This window comes from Aquarana catesbeiana, linkage group LG08, assembly GCF_042186555.1.
Source record: "Aquarana catesbeiana isolate 2022-GZ linkage group LG08, ASM4218655v1, whole genome shotgun sequence".
Taxonomy (NCBI): domain Eukaryota; kingdom Metazoa; phylum Chordata; class Amphibia; order Anura; family Ranidae; genus Aquarana; species Aquarana catesbeiana.
The window spans coordinates 135,292,134-135,313,534 of NC_133331.1; the positions used below are offsets into that span (position 1 = coordinate 135,292,134).

At 42.0% G+C, this 21,401-nt stretch overlaps 1 long non-coding RNA gene across 1 annotated transcript in view; it reads left to right on the top strand.

The window, feature by feature from the left end:
• The window catches only part of LOC141105303 (uncharacterized), a 142,217-nt gene extending 122,086 nt beyond the window's left edge, over positions 1-20,131 (top strand). The window contains exon 3 of the long non-coding RNA XR_012235559.1: positions 19,977-20,131. This is a non-coding gene — a long non-coding RNA (uncharacterized lncRNA). The remainder of the gene's footprint in view (positions 1-19,976) is intronic.
• The last annotated feature ends 1,270 nt before the right edge of the window (positions 20,132-21,401 follow it).

Below are 21,401 nucleotides of genomic sequence, written 5' to 3' on the forward strand. Positions count from 1 at the left end.
TTGAATTCCGTACTCTGGCAGCAGAGGTTGCTTGGAACAATGAGGCCCTCGTGGCTGCTATTTCTCATGGTCTCTCGGATTCCACTTGGGCTTCACGTGTCTCTCTGCGGATGAGAGAGCCTTTAGGAGGAGGGAGAGATTGTGCCTTTATTGTTGCCAGGCAGGTCACTTTTTGAAGTCTTGTCCAGGGAATGCCCGAACCTTGAGGTCCTGTCATGAACATACCTTAGGTGGTGTTGTGTTGTCCCCAGTTATCCAGAAGGATAAGCCCCCGGTTTCGGTCACCCTTTCTTGGGATGAGTCGTCCATCGAGATACAGGCTCTAATCGACTCTGGGGCTGCAGGCCTGTTCATCAATGCTGCCTTTGTATCACAGCACTTTATTCCACTGCAGCTGCGTGACACTCTACTTGCCATTGAGGCTCTTGATGGGAAACCTCTACAGCCTGCCCATGTGACTCATGAGATGGTTTCGTTGTCCATGGCCTTAGGGGCTCTTCACCATGAGATAATCCAATTCCAAGTTATTTCCTCACCTAGGTTTCCGCTAGTTATTGATTATCCTTGGTTACAGAGGCACAACCCCTCTTTTGATTGGCTCCATGCTGAGGTTCTCTCCTGGTCACCACAATGCAGTGAGCCATGCTTCCAGAAGGTAGCCAAGGTCCTGTGCACCTCTTCACTCTCCTCCCTGCCAGAGGAGTACAGCGATTTTAGTGATGTCTTTGACAAAGGTCAAGCCGGTAGTTTGCCTCCACACCGGCCTTATGATTGTGCAATTGACCTTCAGCCTGGTGCCATACCCCCTCATGGCCGGGTTTACCCTTTGTCAGTCTTGGAGGATAAGGCAGTGGAGGAGTATGTTGCAGACGCACTTTCTCAAGGTTTCATCCGCAAATCCTTGTCTCCTGCTGGTGCTGGTTTCTTCTTTGTGAAGAAGAGCGGTGAACTGAGACCTTGTATTGATTATAGGGGTCTCAATCGTTTCACGATTAAGAATGCCTACTCGATTCCGTTGATTACAGAGTTATTTTACCGCCTCAAGTGAGCAACGGTTTTCACAAAGCTTGATTTGAGATGGGCATACAATCTTGTGCGGATTAAGGAGTGCGACGAGTGGAGAACTGCATTTAATACCAGAACAGGCCATTATCAGTACCTCGTAATGCATTTTGGCCTTTGTAACGCCCCAGTAGTTTTCCAGGAATTTATTAACAATGTCCTCCGAGATTTGTTGCAGTTATGTGTGTTGGTTTATCTCGATGATTTCCTCATATTTTCCAAGTCCCTGGAGAGCCACCACACAGATGTCTGTCGTGTGTTTCAGAAACTTAGAGAAAACAATCTCTATTGTAAACTGGAGAAGTGCGAGTTCCATCGTGAACATGTTAAATTCCTGGGCTATGTCATTTCCACTGCTGGTTTTTCGATGGACTCAGAGAAACTTTCGTCAGTCCTACAGTGGTCCCGACCCTTGGGTTTACGTCCTCTGCAGCGTTTCCTGGGCTTTTCCAACTATTATCAGAAGTTTATTCGTAACTTCTCATCTCTAGTCAAGCCCCTGACTGATATGACCAGAAAGGACAGTAAACCACAGAGTTGGTCTCTGGAGTCCATTAAGGCCTTTGAGAGTCTCAAGGCTGCCTTTTTTCTGCTCCTGTGTTGGAACATTTTGATCCTACATTGCCTTTTATCCTAGAAGTTGATGCTTCTGAGACTGGAGTTGGCACCCTTCTGTCTCAACGTCCTAACTCTGAGAGCGTTATGCATCCGTGTGGCTACTTTTCCAAGAAATTGTCACCTGCAGAGTGCAATTACGAGATTGGTGACAGAGAGCTGTTGGCGATCATTTTAGCCCTGAAAGAATGGAGACATCTCCTTGAAGGTACCACTGTGCCACTTCTCATTCTTACTGACCATAAGAATCTCACGTTCTTGTCTGAGGCTAAGCGCCTCTCTCCCAGAAGGGCGCGATGGGCTCTTTTCTTGTTGAGTCTTAATTATATTGTCTCATTCTTACCCGGTACTAAGAATGTAAGGGCTGATGCCTTGTCACAACAATTTTTCTCCACTTCCAAGTTGGAGTCGGTTCCGGTTCCTGTGATTCCTCCTGATCGTATCCTGGCTATGGTTCGCACCAGTCTTACTTCTCCTTTGGGTGACAAAATTCTTGCTGCTCAGGTCCATGCTCCTCCTGAGATGCCTTTTGACCTTTGTCCCAGAGAGTCTCCGTACTGCCATACTCCAGACTTACCATTCTCCTAAGGCAACTGGCCACCCTGGGAAGAATCAACTCGTTTGGGCCATTTCCCAACAATTCTGGTGGCCTAGTCTACGGGCTGATGTAACTGCCTTCGTAGCTGCCTGTTCCCTGTGTGCTCAGAGTAATGCTCCGTACACACGGTCGGATTTTCCGATGGAAAATGTCCGATCGGAGCGTGTTGTCGGAAATTCCGACCGTGTGTGCGCTCCATCGAACATTTTCCATCGGATTTTCCGACACACAAAGTTGGAGAGCAGGAGATAAAATTTTCCGACAACAAAATCCGTTGTCGGAAATTCCGATCGTGTGTACACAAATCCGACGGACAAAGTGCCACGCATGCTCAGAATAAATAAAGAGATGAAAGCTACTGGCCACTGCCCCGTTTATAGTCCCGACGTACGTGTTTTACGTCACCGCGTTCAGAACGATCGGATTTTCCGACAACTTTGTGTGACTGTGTGTATGCAAGACAAGTTTGAGCCAACATCCGTCGGAAAAAATCCTAGGATTTTGTTGTCGGAATGTCCGAACAAAGTCCGACCATGTGTACGCCCTATAAGACTCCACGACACCTTCCAGTGGGCCTCCTACAGTCCATACCCACCTGTCTATGGATTTCATTGTGGAGTTACCTAACTCCCAACTCCCAAGGCAAAACTGTTATCATTATGGTGGTTGACCGGTTCTCGATGTGTCATTGCATTCCACTTAAGAAGCTGCCCACTTTTAAGGAACTGGCTTCCATTTTTGCTCAGAGATCTTTCGCTTACATGGACTACCCAAGGTGATTGTCTCGGACAGGGGTAGTCAGTTTGTCTCCCGGTTCTGGCGAGCCTTTTGTGCACAGTTGGGAATTCAGCTTGCTTTCTCCTCTGCGTATCACCTGCAGTCTAATGGGGCCGCAGAACGAGCCAACAGTCCTTGGAGCAATTCTTACTTTGCTATATTTCTGACCATCATAACAACTGGTCAGACTTATTACTGTGGGCAGAGTTTGCTCACAACAGTGCCTTGAATTCTGCTTTCCGATTGTCCCCATTTATGGTGAATTATGGCTTCCAACCTTCCATGTTGCCTGACTCATTTGTTCCGCAGAGTATTCCTGCATTAGAGGAGCATCTACATGGTCTTCGTTCCACTTGGGCACAAGTTCAGGAGGCTTTGCAACATGCTAACGATAGGTACAGACTCCATGCTGACTGCAGAAGCCTGCCTGCACCTTCCTACCAGGTTGGGGGCAGAGTCTGGCTGTCGTCTCACAACCTCTGACTTCGTGTTCCTTCTTTAAAGTTCGCACCTCGTTTTATTAGGCCTTTCCGTATCCTTTGCAGGATTAACCCAGTGGCTTACACCTTGGACCTTCCTCTTGTATGCGCATCTCAAATGTTTTTCATGTCTTATTGAAACCTTCGGTCTGCAATCGCTTTACCACCTCGATGCCACGTCCTTACCCTAAACAGGTTGAAAACCATGAGAAGTATGAAGATCAATCCATTGTTGACTCCCATAGTTTCCGTGGGCGCATACAGTACCTGGTGCTTTGGAAAGGGTATGGTCCGGGGGAACGCTCTTGGGTCTCATTCTCGGACGTACATGCCCCTGTCCTCCTCCGTGATTTCAGTAGACATTTTCCCCTCAAGCCTGGTGGTCCTCTGGGGGAAGGGGTTGTTGAGGAGGGGGTACTGTCGGCTAATTGCCAGCTCCCATCTCTCTCCACAGTTACCCAGTTGTTGCTGATTCTGCTCGTCAGTCCTGCCTACTTAAAGCCATCCAGCTCACTTGATCTCTGCCTTCGCCTTTGTCAACATCACAGAGACTTTCTCCTGCATTCCTGTTGAAGACTTGCTGGGCTGGCGTTCCTTCTGGCTCCTGATCCTGATTGCTGTACTACTACGTTTATCTCTGGCTCTGTGACATTTGCTTGGCTGACTACTCGATCTGGTTACTGAACTCTGGCTTGTTTTGACTACGCTTACTCGGTTTACCTTATTATTTTAATTATTAAACAAGTGTGATTTAACTTTACTTCTGTCTCGGTGGTTCCTGATAAGATGACAATTGAAAGGAGAAACATATAAAAGTCCACTCACTTTAATGAAGCTTCAAGTTGTAAAGATTTAATTCCAGGTATAAAAACAAAGGTCCATCCAACATAGGTAGCACCACCACAGGATTAAATGGGAGAAAGGGGGTTTTCTCTAAGGAGGTTGGGATACCAACAAGACCAGTCAGACATCAGTCTTTCTCTTATTTGACCATTTGCTCTTTCATATATTTAAACTTCCATGGCAGCCCTACAAAGTAGTTATTTCTATAGGCGTGGTTTCTAGCCATAGTTTTGTGCTATGGGCTCCGGAACTGCCATATAGTTTTTGTAATCTATCCCTTAGGGGTGTGGCTTTGAGGTCTGTCTACAGCCTGGGTCAGCAACCCGTGGACCACCATCTACCAGTTCATCGCGTCCAGGTAACTGGTAGATCTGTCCTGGGCCTCCCAACCTGCTGTCACTGATCGTGGATGAAAAGATGAGGAGCAGGGCAAGAAGGAGTAGGCGGCCATGAAGGCATCAGGGGGCTGCGGAGGCATCATCCTGCCTCATGAGCTGATGCCTCATCTATAGTTCTGGCTGCAATATCAGGTGGAGTGATACCAATGGCACTCCTCTCTTTCTTTGTAGCTAGATGCACAGCGTCTGAAGCTGTTATGCTTTGCGTCCATCTATTAAAGTCCTTACGGTAAAACCAAGGAAGCTTTGACGTCTGTCAATGCTTTACTAAACAGGAAAGGCTGTACATACAACTGTAGAATACACAATACATTACAATCCATATCTTACAAAAATATGCCTACAAATATAAATATGTACAATATGTACACATTAAGTAAACTAAACAGTTACTCAACTTAGGGGTCAAGATGTAATGTCCTTCATGGTTCCATGCTCAGTCTAAAGTAAAATGTTTCAAGTTTCAAGAGCTCCTGGCATCCATGTCTTCCTCTTTGTCCTTCCAAACACATCTCTCCTCCGACCACATCTTTCTTTTAAAAAACGAAATCTCCTTCCCCTAACTCCTGCTTACATCACATCCTGCCGAGCACTTCCTGTCTCAGCTCCAAAACCTATCCAACTGGTTTATTTACATATCAATGGAGCCTGGCTTCTGTGCAAACCTATATGCTCTTAAAAATCTAACTCTATATTATTGCTATCAAGACAATACAAATGACCATAGCAATACATACCACCTCTTGACTTTATAGCATAATATAGGAAACTTCAACATCTCTTAAAGCCTTTTGTCCAGGAAAGGGCAAAATAAACCCTCCATATGGGAGGAAAAAAATCCCTTTTGACCCCCATATCTTCTGGGCGGTCAGACTTTTGTTTTGTTGTCCCTGGAAGGCTGCAACGTTATTTTTGAGCAGGGTTAACAATGTCTTTGGCAGTTTGTGGAAAGAAAGTCCCAGATGAAAGTCTCTTGTCCTCTTGGCCATTAGGAAATGCTCAGATAAAAGTCCACTCCAATTCAGCCACCATCAGGAAATCTTCCGCATCTTCCTTAGGCTTTATTCTGGTCTGCTTCCTCCCTTCTAGCATGGTCATCTGCTCTGCCTGCTCCACCCCTCAATGCTCAGTACCTGAAAAGAGTAAGTGACAAAGCAGATTATTTCTTCCTTCCAACTGTGCCAAAAACATAGCTCACTGCTCACATTTCTCTATCTGCCCATTTCTAACGGCAAAATTATTGTAGGGTGCCCACTGTTGCCTCGAAGCACTTTCACGGAAAGGCACTGACTTCCAACGTAACGAATAAACTTGCATGTCTCTCAGTGCTGTCCTGGGAAGAACACAGGCCTGCTGTTGTCCAGTCTTCACAGCATGGCACATTTTTTGAAAAGTGCCCCATTTTATGGCAACAGAAACACTTAATGTGACTGAATCTACCATTCCCAACCACTTGCTTCCACTTCTTAAGCAATGCTGGTGTAGGAATCCCATCTATTTCCTCTCTAGGGACCCCCCACCTTAAGTAAATCAATCCACATGTGTCTCCTGGAGATCATAGGCCTTGCCTTCCTTGTTTTTGAATCAACTCTGCCATTTGAGGTGATCAGATCCTCAGCTTTCCACTTATAGGAAGTAACAGTGGCACATGTCCTACTTCTGCTTACAGGCTTCGGGCCTTTGTCCTTTGTTAACGCAACATTAGACTTGTTCATGAGGGCTGCACACTACTCATTCAAACCTTCAGCTCGGGAATGTGCAGCGCTAAAAAGTATATAGTGACTATCTATGGTTCCTGATATACAATGTAACAAAAATTAATTTAACATAATTAGCAGATGTCCAAAGTGACACACTTGTTGAGAATAGAGTCCAAAGAGCGTCCACTTGAATATATGTATATCCAACACAAAATAATATAGAAAGGTGAGTCTATAAAACATCCGTTGGGGTGTATATATCTTAAACACCAAAAAAGTGTAGGGAAATAGTACTGTAGTATAGTGTTGATAGCAGATCCACCACCGTATGAACCTGTCAGGACCAGTATCCTGGTTATCCTTACTACATGTCCAGAGATCCTCATCTATACAAGCCTAATTAGCACAGTGGGTGTACACCCGTCTGTGTCCAATTGTTCTGGTAAGCCCCCCACTTCTTCATACGGTGGTGGATCTGCTATCAACACTATACTACTATTTCCCTACACTTTTTTGTATCCTGGTTATCCTTACTACATTTTCAGAGATCCTCATCTATACAAGCCTAATTGGCACAGTGGGTGTATACCCGTCTGTGTCCAATTGTTCTGGTAAGCCCCCCACTTCTTCATACGGTGGTGGATCTGCTATCAACACTATACTACTATTTCCCTACACTTTTTTGTATCCTGGTTATCCTTACTACATTTTCAGAGATTCTCATCTATACAAGCCTAATTGGCACAGTGGGTGTATACCCGTCTGTGTCCAATTGTTCTGATAAGCCCCCCACTTCTTCATACGGTGGTGGATCTGCTATCAACACTATACTACTATTTCCCTACACTTTTTTGGTGTTTAAGATATATACACCCCAACGGATGTTTTATAGACTCACCTTTCTATATTATTTTGTGTTGGATATACATATATTCAAGTGGACGCTCTTTGGACTCTATTCTCAACAAGTGTGTCACTTTGAACATCTGCTAATTATGTTAAACTAATTTTTGTTACATTGTATATCAGGAACCATAGATAGTCACTATATACTTTTTAGCGCTGCACTTTCCCATTTTCACTTTATTTTCCACAGGTTCAGATCACTTGTTTGTGCTAGCTGCTTATGTTTTCTTTTGACAGCGCGCTATTTACACATATTTTCTAAACCTTCAGCTCGGGCCTACAGGGGTTTGAAGACACTTCAAAGCCACTACAGGCTTAACTTTGATTACCCTACTTTCTAAATCTTTTGCCTTGCTGCAGTTTCTTCCAAACACTTGGATGCTACTGCAAGCTGCTCCTTCAGTAAATCTCTTTCTAATTCTGCCTTTTCCTTCTTTTCAGATTCAATATGTAGAGCATGCAGGAAGTGCAAACCAAACACAGCATCTCTCCCTTACTGAACCCAAAACTTTTGAGACTAAAATCTGAGGAAAGATCAGACTCTATCCCCCCAAGCTCTGCTCAAAGGAGAAGCATATCCAGCAAGCTCCTTTACAACAGACATTCACTAACTATTTCTGGCCCAGGTAGGAAGGGTGCACGCCTTCAAGTCCTCCTGGACACCTGAAACCTTTGCAGCCTTACTCATCCAAAACAGTGTACACAGCACTTTCCCCCAGTACAAACAACAAAACACACCACAGAAAACAGGTCTGCTTCAGTTGAGCTTTTAGCGCAAATCCTGGCATGAGCCCCCAAATGTTATGCTTTGCGTCTATCTATTAAAGTTCTTAAAACCAGGAAAGCTTAGACTTCTGTTGTGTATCAATGCTTTGCTAAACAGGAAAAAACTGCACATACAACTGTAGAATACACAATACAACACAACTCGTTGGTTACAAAAATATGCCTACAAATATAAACATGTACAATATGTACGCATTAAGTAAACTAAACCATTACTCAACTTAGGGTTTAAGATGTAATGTCCTTCATGGTTCCTTGCTCAGAATCCAATTCAAAACGTCTCCAAAGTTCTCAAGCTCCTGGCATCCATGTCTTCCTCTTCGTACTTCCAAACACAACTCTTGTCCGCCCACAAGACCCCAAGCCCCTCCCACCAAATTCCTGCATACCAACTTCCTTTGCTCAGCTCCAAAACCTATCCAACTGGGTTATTTACATATCAATGAAGGGAAACTCCATATTATTGCAATAAAGTCACTATACAAGTGGCCATAGCAACACATACCACGCGCTGCAAGAAGTTAAGGTAAGTGGGCAAAATAGGGCACATTAAAGGCTATGTGGGCACAAAAGCATCTATATAGGCACAATAGCATAAAGATGCTATTGTGCCACTATAGCTGCTGTTGTGTCGATAAAGATGCAATTGTGCCCATATAGCTGCTGTTGTGCCCATAAAGATGCTAGTGTGCCCATATAGCTGTTGGTGTGCCCATATATATGCTATTGTGCCTGTATAGATGCACAACAGCATCTGTATGGGTACAATAGTATCTATATGGGCACAAAAGCAGCGATATGGGCACAATAGCATAAAGATGCTATTGTGCTCATGTAATTGCTCTTGTGCACATATAGCTGCACAATATCAGCTATATGGACACAACAGCAGGTATATAAACACAACAGCATCTACAGGGGCACAACAGCAGCTATATAGGCACAATAGCATAAGGATGCTATTGTGCCCATATAACTGCTATTGTGCCCATTTAACTGCTATAGTGCCCATATAGATGCTATTGTGCCCATATAGAAGCACACTAACAGCTCTATGGGCCCAACATCGCATGTGTACACCTTTGGCTACTGCCTCTGCAGCTATAGGGGGGAGGGATTGGGGAAAGTAAAACGTCTGCTCAAGTGCAGGGTTTTGCCAACCTCAACCTCACATGTAAATTATGGTGCCACTGCCAAATGCAACTAAGGGCTGGTTTACAAGTGCAATAGGCACTGCTGCTTCTCTGAAAACAGATCTTAGCATGTTTGACAAGTGGTGAAGAATCTGATATAAACGTATAATTGCTGTGCAATGCACACAATTGCAGTTTTTGTAGGTTTAAACCAGGCGGTGAAGAGGTGACAAATTGATTCCTCACCACCTGCCATACACCTCTGAAAAGAAAACTGCATGTGGATCATTTTTCAGAGGAGCCTTCTCCGCATTCCTGTGCGATTCAGTGTGGTGCGATATTGAACATCGCATCAGACTGCACAAAAAATAGTGCCTGCACTACTTTTCAAAAATGCACTGTGTCAAATCACATAATACTGCAGTACCATGCGATCTTGTTCCCACAAATACACTGCATTTGCGATCTATGTTTGGGATTAACAATTTATTGGCACCCGCAGTAGTTTGTTTGAACCCTGTGCAGGAAACGCACATGGAACATACCTTTCTGGGACTGCGTTCTGGTGTGAACCGGCCCTAACAACAAGACACTGTGTCCAGTGATCTTTGACTTCACCAGTGTTGTTCAGGTAGATCCTCATCTCTCTAAGATTGCCTACCCCTGGTCTACAGTATTGGTTCCTGACTAGCATTCTTACAGATATTAAAGACAGACTTCTCAAGGCGTAGAGCCCAAGGATTCAATAATTTCACCGCCATGTTCTACCAAAAGCCTGACAGTACTGTAAGTAAAAGTGAAAATCAAAGGACCGCTCTGTATATTATACCAACCTTAGTGTAAAAAAACCTATACATTATATACTGTAATTAATCATAAGAGACCATTAAAAATGCAAGTGCAATAAAACAAGCTAATAAAGGGTCTGGAGGATATTGGTTATGAAAAAAGGTTGCGAGCACTGAACTTATTCTCTCTGGAGAAGAGACGCCTGAGATGGGAGTTTAACAAGACACGTGGCCACTCATTAAAAGAAAATAGATTTAACCATAAACTACGTAAAGGGTTCTTTACTGTAAGAGTGGCCAGGATGTGGAATTCCCTTCCACAGGCAGTGGTCTGAGCGGGGGGCATCGATAGTTTTAAAAAAACTATTAGATAAGCACCTGAATGACCACAACATACAGGGATATACAAGGTAATACTGACTTATAATCACACACATAGGTTGGACTTGATGGACTTGTGTCTTTTTTCAACCTCACCTACTATGTAACTATGTAACAAAATAATAGATAATAAAAAGTCCCTAAACAAAGTGAAAAAGCACCAGACCAGTTATCACATCCAATATTTCCCCTGTGCCTTATTGAACAACTGTGTCCTATACAAAAAAAGTGTTCTTCTACCTGTTAACGGATTAGGGCTCTAAACTCCCCTATCAATTAGCCTGGGAGGCGGACCTGGGGGAGACTATTGATGAGGATGTTTGGTCCAAATGGTCGACCATGGTGCACAAGGGAATTCTGAACACTTCTCTGGTGGAGGCGAACTACAAAGTTTTGTCACGGCGGTACCTCATTCCAAAGAGGCTAACTAAAATCTACCCGGATGCATTACCTCTCCATTTCAGGAGGTGTGGCCAGGAGGGCACAATGCTCCACAACTGGTGGACGTGCCCAAAAGTCAAACTGTTTTGGATAAGAATTTTTAATTTGGTTTATTCAGTGACTGGAGTGTATACACCCAAAAACGTTGAGACAGCCTTAAGAAAAACAATGGGAAACTAATGCGCAAACCACAAGGGGAAAGACAAATAATCTCAAAAACCTAACACAGTAGCTGCCAGCATAAGGATGTTCACACACCAATGTAAAAGCATATGATAAAATAATATATATTGTTTTATCATATGTTAAGACAGCCTTATTTTCTGATCTTTCGATTGAGCTGCCCAGACATTTCAGGACCCTCATCTTTTTTATCTTTTTGGCAGCGAAGACCACCATAGCGCGAGCATGGAGAACCCCCCTGATAAATTTAGCATTAGTAAAAAATAAAATTTCCTGGATCATGATAAACTAAAATTGACTAGTATCCTTCATGATGAATAAAATCGGTTTGAAAGGTTTGTAACCCCTGGATTAGATATCTCCAGTCACCATGAAGGATGGGGTGGGGGGAGAGGTCAGTAGTCTGGAGCGACTGGTGATCGGTGATCAACCGTAAACCTTTTTTTTTTCTCTTTTCTTTTTTCTTTCGCTTCTTATTTTTCTTCTTTTATTCCTTCATACAAATTCTCACTTTGCCCTATTTTGGGTTCCCACACATTTGATAGTGGGCTTAATGTTACGTTAAGCCTAGCTTATACTAGATAATGAGCTTTCTATTATAGCTTTATGCTGGAAAATCTGTTTCCGCTACACAAGAGTCCCTCCGCAAGGATTTTTTCTGTTCTCTGACTTCTATGCAATGCTTTTCGGAATCGTATAAGCATAATAGCCTTGACTTGCTATAAATATTAATAATAACATTGTGAATGGTTTTCTTTGATCAGTGAGTTCTAGGCATCTCATGAATCATCACCTTGTTCTCGGGAAAGGGATGGTCATGGTTAGTAACTTTGATATGGTATAGTTGTACAATGATCCAGCTGCACTGATCTGACACTCACTATTGTAACACTGTTGTTGACATGGTATTTGTGTTATTGAGAACCTTATTGTCTGTTAAAAACGTATTTTCATCAAAAATCATTGAAAAGAAAAAAGTGTTCTTCCAATCCAACACCATAGTGAGCCAAAGACACACCATGCACTCACAGGATATATATGACCTCTTTAGGATAAGAAGGTCAAATAGAGCTCAGGATAATTATTCCAGATCTTAGTTCTCTTTCCTCCATCAACCCAGACTTTCAGAGATTAATCCCAGGTGCCTCTCCCAGCTCCCTCAATGTCTTCAACACTCATGCCATATCCAGACCAGAAATAAAGGTGCTCATAAGTAACCCATCATGGAGGATGGGGGCATCTGCACCACTCTCTTTTCTCTCTTCTTCCTCACTTGCCCAATCACTTTCCCTCTCAACTGTCATGCTTCTCTTTCTTTCATTCCCCTTTTTTGTACCTGCACATTTAAACAACAGATTCTCAATACCACTTCCATTTCCCACACCTTTTCTCACAATCACTCAGAATATTTCCTAGCATGGCAAATTGCAGCTCAACTGTTGTGGAGCTAAATGTTTTTTGTCCCATCCCCGCCCCTCCTCTTCTTCCCATCTTCCCTTTTCCCTAGATCCTAGAGATCAATTGGTCAACTTCCACCTGCACTCAAATTCCCACAAGGCACTGTATCCATCTAATTGTACTTTATTTATGAGATTTAAATTTCTGAGATTTACAACCTTTAGTATCCAAACAAAAGCTTGTATTTCCCATTAAATCTATTGCAGTTGAAAAACATGTCTGAAAATCCTTTGACAAGTAAAACTGCCAGGATATATTTTTTATCCTGTTTGTCTTGAGTGCAACTTTGAGAATTAGGTCAGAAAAAAATTGAAAAACAAGGCAGGACACAGACATCAAAGGTGTTTCAACTATATATTATTATTACCAAATGAAAAGATCAAGAGAAAACATTTAATAATATAAAACCATGAAATATTGTAAACACCCAGAAGGAGAGTGTTATACCAGAAAGGAACAACTAAGCACACGCATAATGGGCTCCAATATTTAGTAGCGTTTGTACCTGCTAGTTCCATGGTGGTGTGGCTAATGGTGAGGACAACAGTCCTTTGCAGCCAAGGAAGCAGCCATCTTAGCCTCTGTTTGATCTGCAGTTGCCATTTGATCAGCTATGACACCAGCCATTTGTTGGCTTGAGAGTTTGGTTCTTTAGCTAACTTAAGTGCACTAGCAACTGTGACAGCTATCATTCACGGCATGCTTTGAATGTAACTTTTCTGGCAAATGGTTAAATCTGTAGGTTTAGTTCCTCTTTAAAATGAAAAGCAGCTGCTGCACTGTGGGAACCAGAGCTGGAAAGTACTGTTGGAGTCACATCACTGTCCTAGATTCCTCACTTTCATGTATAGCACCCTCTAGTGCAGTGGTTCTCAACTCCTGTCCTCAGGACCCACTAACAGGCCAGGTTTGCAAGATAACTGAAATATATCACAGGTGATATCATTTGCTGCTCAGTGATTGCAGTATTCTAGTCTGCATCTCCCCAAGGTAATACTTAAAATCTGGTCTGTTGGTGGGTCCTGAGGACTGGAGTTGAGAACCACCGCTCTAGTGTGTGCTACTAAAGTGGTAGTGTAGGAAAATTGACATAACTCATGTTACAGAATGTGAGTCTTAATTGGGTCAGGGTTCACTAGAGTTCATAGAGTGGAACCTTCATCATCAGTGAATCATTCTAAGTCGAAAAAATACAATCAGGTATAAAATACGGATGAGATATTGAATGGATTGTTCAAGCAAAAGTAGAAATTCTGTCAGTAGAACCATCCCAAATAATTAGAATATCGTTATGTGGAGATTATTTTTAGTATGCTTTTCTTTTATATCTCTTATGTTGCTAATAATTATGTTTCCCTCTTTAATCACTTAATTATTCTATCGTTATGCCTAAAGATACCATGTTGTGCCTTTAGTATGTTTTTTTAATTTCACGTTGTGTGAAGAATTAAGTCATTTGAAGTACACTAATTGCTTAAATGGCCTGATGTTGCCTCATAATGCACAACCCCTTTTTGATTAATATTTACATTTTTTTTCTACCATGTTAGCTGTAAAATTAATTATTAAAGAGTTTACTTTTATGGATCAAAAAAAATGCAGCTTTAGTAACATGTCAGTAGCAGAAGGGGGGGGGGGGGGGGGGTGTGAGGCGCCAACTAGATGTAGAAAGTTCAGAAAAAAGAGTGTGCAGAATGAACACTTACACAGTCCAAACAGGCGAGCGAGGATGCCCATCAAGATGATAAGTGCTGAAGTGATCTGATGCCGCTCTGTGAGCTCTGCTACCGGTCCCCTGGCCATTGGTGATGTAGATCTTATTACTGGCTGTATTGTGTGTCCCAGGAAGCCGGAAGCTCCATGCTGACCAGTCTGTAATGCAAAAGCTGATATGACGTCACTGGAACAGGGCAGGCATCAGAGCTGGGGGCTGTCAATCTGAAAAAAAACATAGGCTACGCGCTCGGAGCTCACAGCTCCTTTTACTGGCCTACTGCTCTTGGGAGGAGAGAAGTTTAAATACACTGACATGATGTTTGCAGCTGTGGGACTACAGCGCCCACCGGACCAATATTATGAACAAAATAGTTTAAAAAAATACTTTAATAAGACATATCTAAAAGAAGGGCTACTGAGTTTCAAAAATGGATATAAAGATATAAAAACCCCTTAACTTGCACCATAGACATGCAGTGGAACATATTGGTATATCATGAAAGCATATTGTCTGAACTGAAAACATAAGCATTTAAAAGCATGGAAGGGGGAGGAGCAAAAAGAGGAGGTTTGTTCATTTTTCCTACCTACTATGCATATTTGATAAAACCATGATAAAACCACCCCCAATGATCAACTCGATTTCCAAAAATAGAAATCGATCATAAGAGCCCACAGAAATAAACCCCAAAATTCAAAGGATTAAGAAACTAAATATGAATGGTAGGATAAGGCTTATTGTTATAATAGGGAATGTGTCTCTATTTCCTCCTTGAGTCCTCCTGGCGAGAGAGTATTCAATGAGTATATCCAGTAGGTCTCCTGCTGACAAAGGTGTTTAAAGCGTTCTGCAGTAGGGAGACTTCTGGGGGATGACCTCAATGACCCAAACTCTTAGACCCACTGTGGATTTATGATGTTTTTTTAGAAAATGTATGGGGACACTGTGTTTATCTCACTCTTTTTCAATAAACCGCCTATGTTTACCAAATAGTTGACATAGGGGGCGAATGGTCCTACCTACATAAAAGAGACTGCAAGGGCAAGTTAGATAGTACATCACATACAATAGTTGTGGAATTCTTTGATGGTATATGTTTTTCCTTTAACTGTGTATGTTTTTTTGTCATACTGGAAGCAACAAAATTTTGTTTAAAACATAACTTAAATTTGATAGCACCTTTTATTTGTAGTCCCAAGGCACAGCTATGGGGGCCAGTTTTGCCCCAAGCTATGCATACTTTGCCATGGGTTATTGGGAACGCCAGCATATCATACACAACAACCCCTTTGCTGCCCAGGTCATCTACTATGGATGCTACATTGACGACATAGTTATCATTTGGAATGGCACCAGAGAGAGTGTGGAAACATGGACAGGGATATCCCCCTGCCCTTGTACAGGAAGCTTTCCTCCACTTTGCCTCCAAACCTTCTACTAAATCTAGGACTTCAGGTGGCCCACAACCAACCTCTTTACAACCCAATTCTATGATTAACACAACAGAATGGAGAACATCCTAGCTAAACACTGGTCCATTCTGCTTGGAGATCCTCACTCAGCAACCTAAGGTATCCAAGGAGGCCTAACACCTTAAAGCTAAATTGAAGTTTCTCTCTATAATCCTTTAATGTCATATGTTATTTTTTTAAAAGCGCTTTCAGATCTTCACTTTTTACCCCATGTTATTGCAACACACATTAACATGATAGCAAGGGTACCCATGACATTTCCATGCAAACACAACAGCGCACCACAATGCACTTCTCATGTGTTGTGGTGCACTTTTAAAAAAGGTTGTCTCCTATTTTAGCATGTTGAGGTTTTCTGCCATTGTCATTCAAAACAAATGGGCTGCCTTAACACATTTTAATGCATGATAATCCATTGCATTAATACATACTGTGAACTTACATTTTTCATTTGCCAGTGCCTTAAAGATGAATAACAACTGTTGCCCTCACCAGGAGAAAGAGAAGAGGGAGCAATAAATAAACTTGTCCATCACATGTTATAGACCATATGTATTGAAGGACATTAATAGCAACCAACCAACCAATATGTGGTGTGGAACAAAAATCCTAGATGTAATAAAAACACTCAGATGCACAATAAAATGGTGAATTCAGCCTGATGTAATGATTAAAATATTCTGCAGGAGAATAGGAGCATCCAAATTAGCATTTTGTGGGTGATACCACACTTTAGGGGTGGGTGCACAAAGATCTATAAAAAAATAACGAGTAGACCAGTGTAATTCAATGTAATACCCCTCACTGGGGAGGATATATACAAAAAGGGAGGGAGAGAGTTACCCATGCCTAAAAGTACTTACAAGGGAAGGACCAGGCACAAAGACATAATCCGCAAGGAAAGAAAGAGCAAGAGTCCAAATAGTGGTGTGTGTGTGGGCTCCATATCTAAAACTAAATTGGGTAAACTATGAATAGTTGTGTTATGTGTTATTAGGAAATGCTAGAGCCCAACATCATTGTATAAGTGGACATGTGAGTAAAATATGAAATAGTGTGTCAAAAAAACACATACACTCAGTGATGGGAAAAGAACGTGAAATAGATATGGGTAAAGAAACCAAAAGATAGAAGGAAAGGTAGAAATAAACCTCAGTGAGCGTGAACAAGAGAAGACTACCAAAAGATTACCTGTTGGTGATATATAGAAGCATGTTCCGAATAGTGTACAGCGTGCACAAGCCGTGCTGCCAGATAAACTGGATAGCACTGAATGGGGAAGTTAAGTACACTTGGAGTACCCCGCAGACTTCTCCCAGCATCACACAGGTGCAACAAGAGACGAAGAGAGGCATCCACGCCAGAGCCGCAATCGCAGCCCATAAAGGCTGAAGATATGATGATCCGTATGGAAAAGTCAGACACGCCAGCGCCAGGACGCCCAGAGGACATCACGCGCATGGCGTGGAAGTGTGACATTGATGCGCAGAGAGACAAGCCCGCCCGATCCCCCACATCAGGCAGATGCAAAAGGAGGGGGGAAGGCGATCTCATGTGCATCGCAGCTCCCGGGCATAAGATAAAACAGCCCACTGAATACCACACCCACAATATGACCAGACTTATACACCTATGGGAATGCTGATTGCAGAGTAAATGTAAAAAAGGTGAGTAAATAGGTCTAATACAGTCTAATGCAAGCAAGTGAAAAACAAAAACTGCCCTAGATCACATGAAAAGGAGTGAACGGTCACAAGCTCCCTGATAGTTCTCTGATAGCTGCCTGATAGCCAGTTACACACCTCCATTCCTAATTGATATCGACTAGAAAAGGGCATATTGGGACTTTGAATGAGACATGTGAAATCACATGTCTCCATCCCTGAATCTGTATAAGGAAACGAGGGAGTTTGGGACTTTAAATGAGACTTTAAATGAGGTGAGTAAACATGGCTAAAAGGTCATGTTGAAAAACATGTTTTTATTATAACAATGAAGAACATGACACAATAACATGGTACATGCAGCAATAAATAAACTTGTCAATCACATGTTACAGACCATATGTATAGAAGAACATAAATAGCAACCAGCCAACCAATATGTGGTGTGGAACAATAATCGTAGATGTAATAAAAACACTAAAAATTACACAATAAGATTGATGTAATGAGTAAAACTGTGTGCATGAGAATAGGTGCATACAAATTATTCTGACGCGTTCCGTGGATTGTACCACTCTTCAGGGGCAGGTGCACAAAGATCTATAAAAAATAACATGAGTAGACTAGTGTAATCCAATGTAATACCCCTCACTTGGGAGGATAATTGCAGACCGGGCGCACAGACATAATCCCTTGGTGTTGGGCTCTAGTGTTTCCTAATACCACATAACACAACTATTCATAGTTTACCCAATTTACTTTTAGATATGTAACCCACCCACACCACTATTTGGACTCTTGCTCTTTCTTTCCTTGGGGATTATGTCTGTGCACCCGGTCCTTCCCTTGCGGGTTCCTAGCAGAGTTCCCGGGACATCTTGGGCAGCTCTTGACTCATCATCTCACATGTTCCAGATTTATTACTATGTAAGTACTTTTAGGGATGAGTTATTCTCTCCCTATCTTTTTGTATATATACTGCCCAGTGAGGGCTATTACATTGGATTACACTAATCTACGCCTGTTATTTTTTTATAGATCTTTGTGTACCCGCCCCTGAAGAGCGGAATCATCCACTAAACGCGTCAAGATAATTTGAATGCACCTATTCTCCTGCAGAAGGTTTTACTCATTACATCAATCTGAGTTCACCATTTTATCGTGTATTTTTTAGTGTTTTTATTACATCTAGGATTATTATTCCACGCCACATATTGGTTGTCTGGTTGCTAATAATGTCCATCTATACATATGGTCTGTAACATGTGATTGACAAATTTATTTATTGCTGCATGTATCATGTTATTGGGTCATGTTCTTCATTGTTATAATAAAAACATGTTTTTCAAAATCACATTTTTAGCCATGTTTACTCACCTCATTTAGGGCTCATTTACACTTGCTTCGGCTTCAACACACATTAATGGCTAGTTTACACTTGCTTCTAAACAGGGTCTCCGATAGGCTTTGTTAAAGCTCTCTGAATGCTAGTCAAAGCCCCTGTCACTAAATAAAATGGTTAGCTTACAGTCCTGTTTACACCTGCTTTTGCATTGCTTTGCTTCAAAAATTATATGTAGCTTTAGTGGTGCTTCAAAGCGTCTTCAAAGCCTCCATAGAAGTCTATGGCAAAGCTTGCTTGAAGCCCCACTGAAGCCCCACTGAAGCCTCATCGAAGCCCCAGGAAGCCTCACCTAAGCCTCACCGAAGCCCCACCGAAGCTCCAGCAAAGCCTCATCGAAGCTCCACCCTTAGGGCTCGTTTACACTTGCATCAAAACAGGGCTTTAGATAGGCTTTGTTAATGCTCTCTTAACATCAGTCAAAGCCCATCACTAAATAAAATGTTTAGCTTACAGTCCTATTCATACCTTGCGTTGGCTTTGCGTCACTTCAGCTTTGCGTCAAAAATTATACCCCATGGTGCTTTAGCCATGCTTCAAAGCGCCTTCAACGCCTCCATAGAAGTCTATAACGAAGCTTGAATGAAGAACCTGCAGTGTTTGAGAGGCTTTTTGACCCAGTGATGTGCATGAGAGCAGCAGCTTTCCCAGGTCTCTCCCTCCTCATTGGCTGAGACACAGCAGTGGGAGCCATTCACTCCCACTGCTGTCAATCACACCCAGTGACAAAGGAGAGGGAGGTAGGACAGAGCCGCACTCTGTGTGTTCCATAGATACACAGAGGGAGCTCAGGGCCAAGCACACACAAGTGCTCCCAGAGGAAGCAGCTTGCTCTGGGGGCACTTGGCGGGGGGGGGGGGGTGTAGAATCTCCAGCAAGGTACCTGAGAGCAGGATTGGTGCTGTTTTGTGCAAAACCATTACACAGAGCAGGTAAGTATGATGTGTTTTTTATTTTAAGGGAAAAGAAATAGCCTTTATAACCACTTTAACTTTGATATGTAAAATATATGTTTATTATGTTGAATTAACCATAATATTTTCTAAGAGAATGTTCATACTGGAACTTTTTTGGCATGCTCCGTTTCTTCGACAGCCCTTTTTTACAATGGGCTGTCAAATGTAGATCTAAAAAAATGTATAAAAACTTTAAAAATATAATATTTTATTTCAGTCAAGAAAATAAAAGCTTGTTCGAAATCACTATGTGATCGTTACAAGAGAGATTTAACAGCTATTGCAAATCAATCAAGCAGATCAGCTGCAAAGAAGGTGAGGACCCATACCTACTTTGAAGAACTACACTTCCTGAAAGTCATAATGTAAAAACAGACCGTAAGTTTTAATCTTTTGTTATATAGCTTATTGTATCCTGAATAGTATAATATTAGTATTATTGTATCTTAAATAGTATGGAAGAGCTGCACATATATTTATGTGACTGGACAAGAGCGCTATGAGAATAGGCAAGTATATGAATCTTCTTTCTACAGGGTAGTTAGTATAGGAGTTAGCAGAGGGGTAGAAGCAGTTTTAAGCTTAGTAAGATCTAGCCTTGGATTTCACTTTAATGGATGCTTCCAGATTATGACATGTGGCCTAATATGGCTGATGTGATTCAGGGGTGGGTGTTTTTTTAAGAATTATTTTAAGAAAATATGCATTTCTTTTTTATTTAGGAAATTTTTTGACAAATCAGATGAAAGTACTCATGTTTCCGATACAAATGTAGGGGATGATGAACTTCCAGATATGTATATTGTCCAACAAGATGTGTTACTGGCGCAAAACTCAGATGAAATAACCCATCAATCTAGTTTGCTGCAATCATATAAACCCACCCAAGAAGTGGTGGAATGCAATTGTAGTAAAAAGTGGATTGCGCTAACTACTATGTATAATAACCACTCCTAAAACATAAAATGTGCAAATTGTGTTTTTCTATTTTGCACAATTTGCACATTTTATAGGAGTGGTTATTATACATAGTAGTTAGCGCAATCCACTTTTTACTACAATTGAACTTCCAGATAATCAAGTTATGGAGACCTCCCCACTGCTATGCACATCACATACCAAGGTTGCACACCCCTTGTTAGAAAATCAAAGGTCTGCTTCTCCCTCTAAAACGAGCACCAAACAAACGAATTTAGAATCTGCGATTATGAAAGCTCTGAGTGCACTGACAGAAGTACAACAAAGAGATGAAGAATGTGATAGTAATGTAGATGGATTCCTACATTCCCTGTCATATGATGTAAGACAGATTCCTCCTCATAGACTATCTGTGTTCAGATTGGAGATGATGCAGTTAGTAAATAGGTACCTACATATTTCATCCACACATTCAGTACATACCAATTCAGCAGTCCACACCCATCGCAGTGTTCAGGCTTTACCACCAGTGGTACAAACATTCCATGCCTCCATGCATTTTTCACAAGATACTGTAGGACCATACATGTACCATGGTGAAATGCCTCCAGCCTCTATTCAAAGTCCAGGTGGCTCCTTACTCAGAGCACCATCCTCATATTCAGAGGATATATTTTACCATGACCTTTAAGTACCTTGAAAAACCTAAACATTTTGGTCCCCC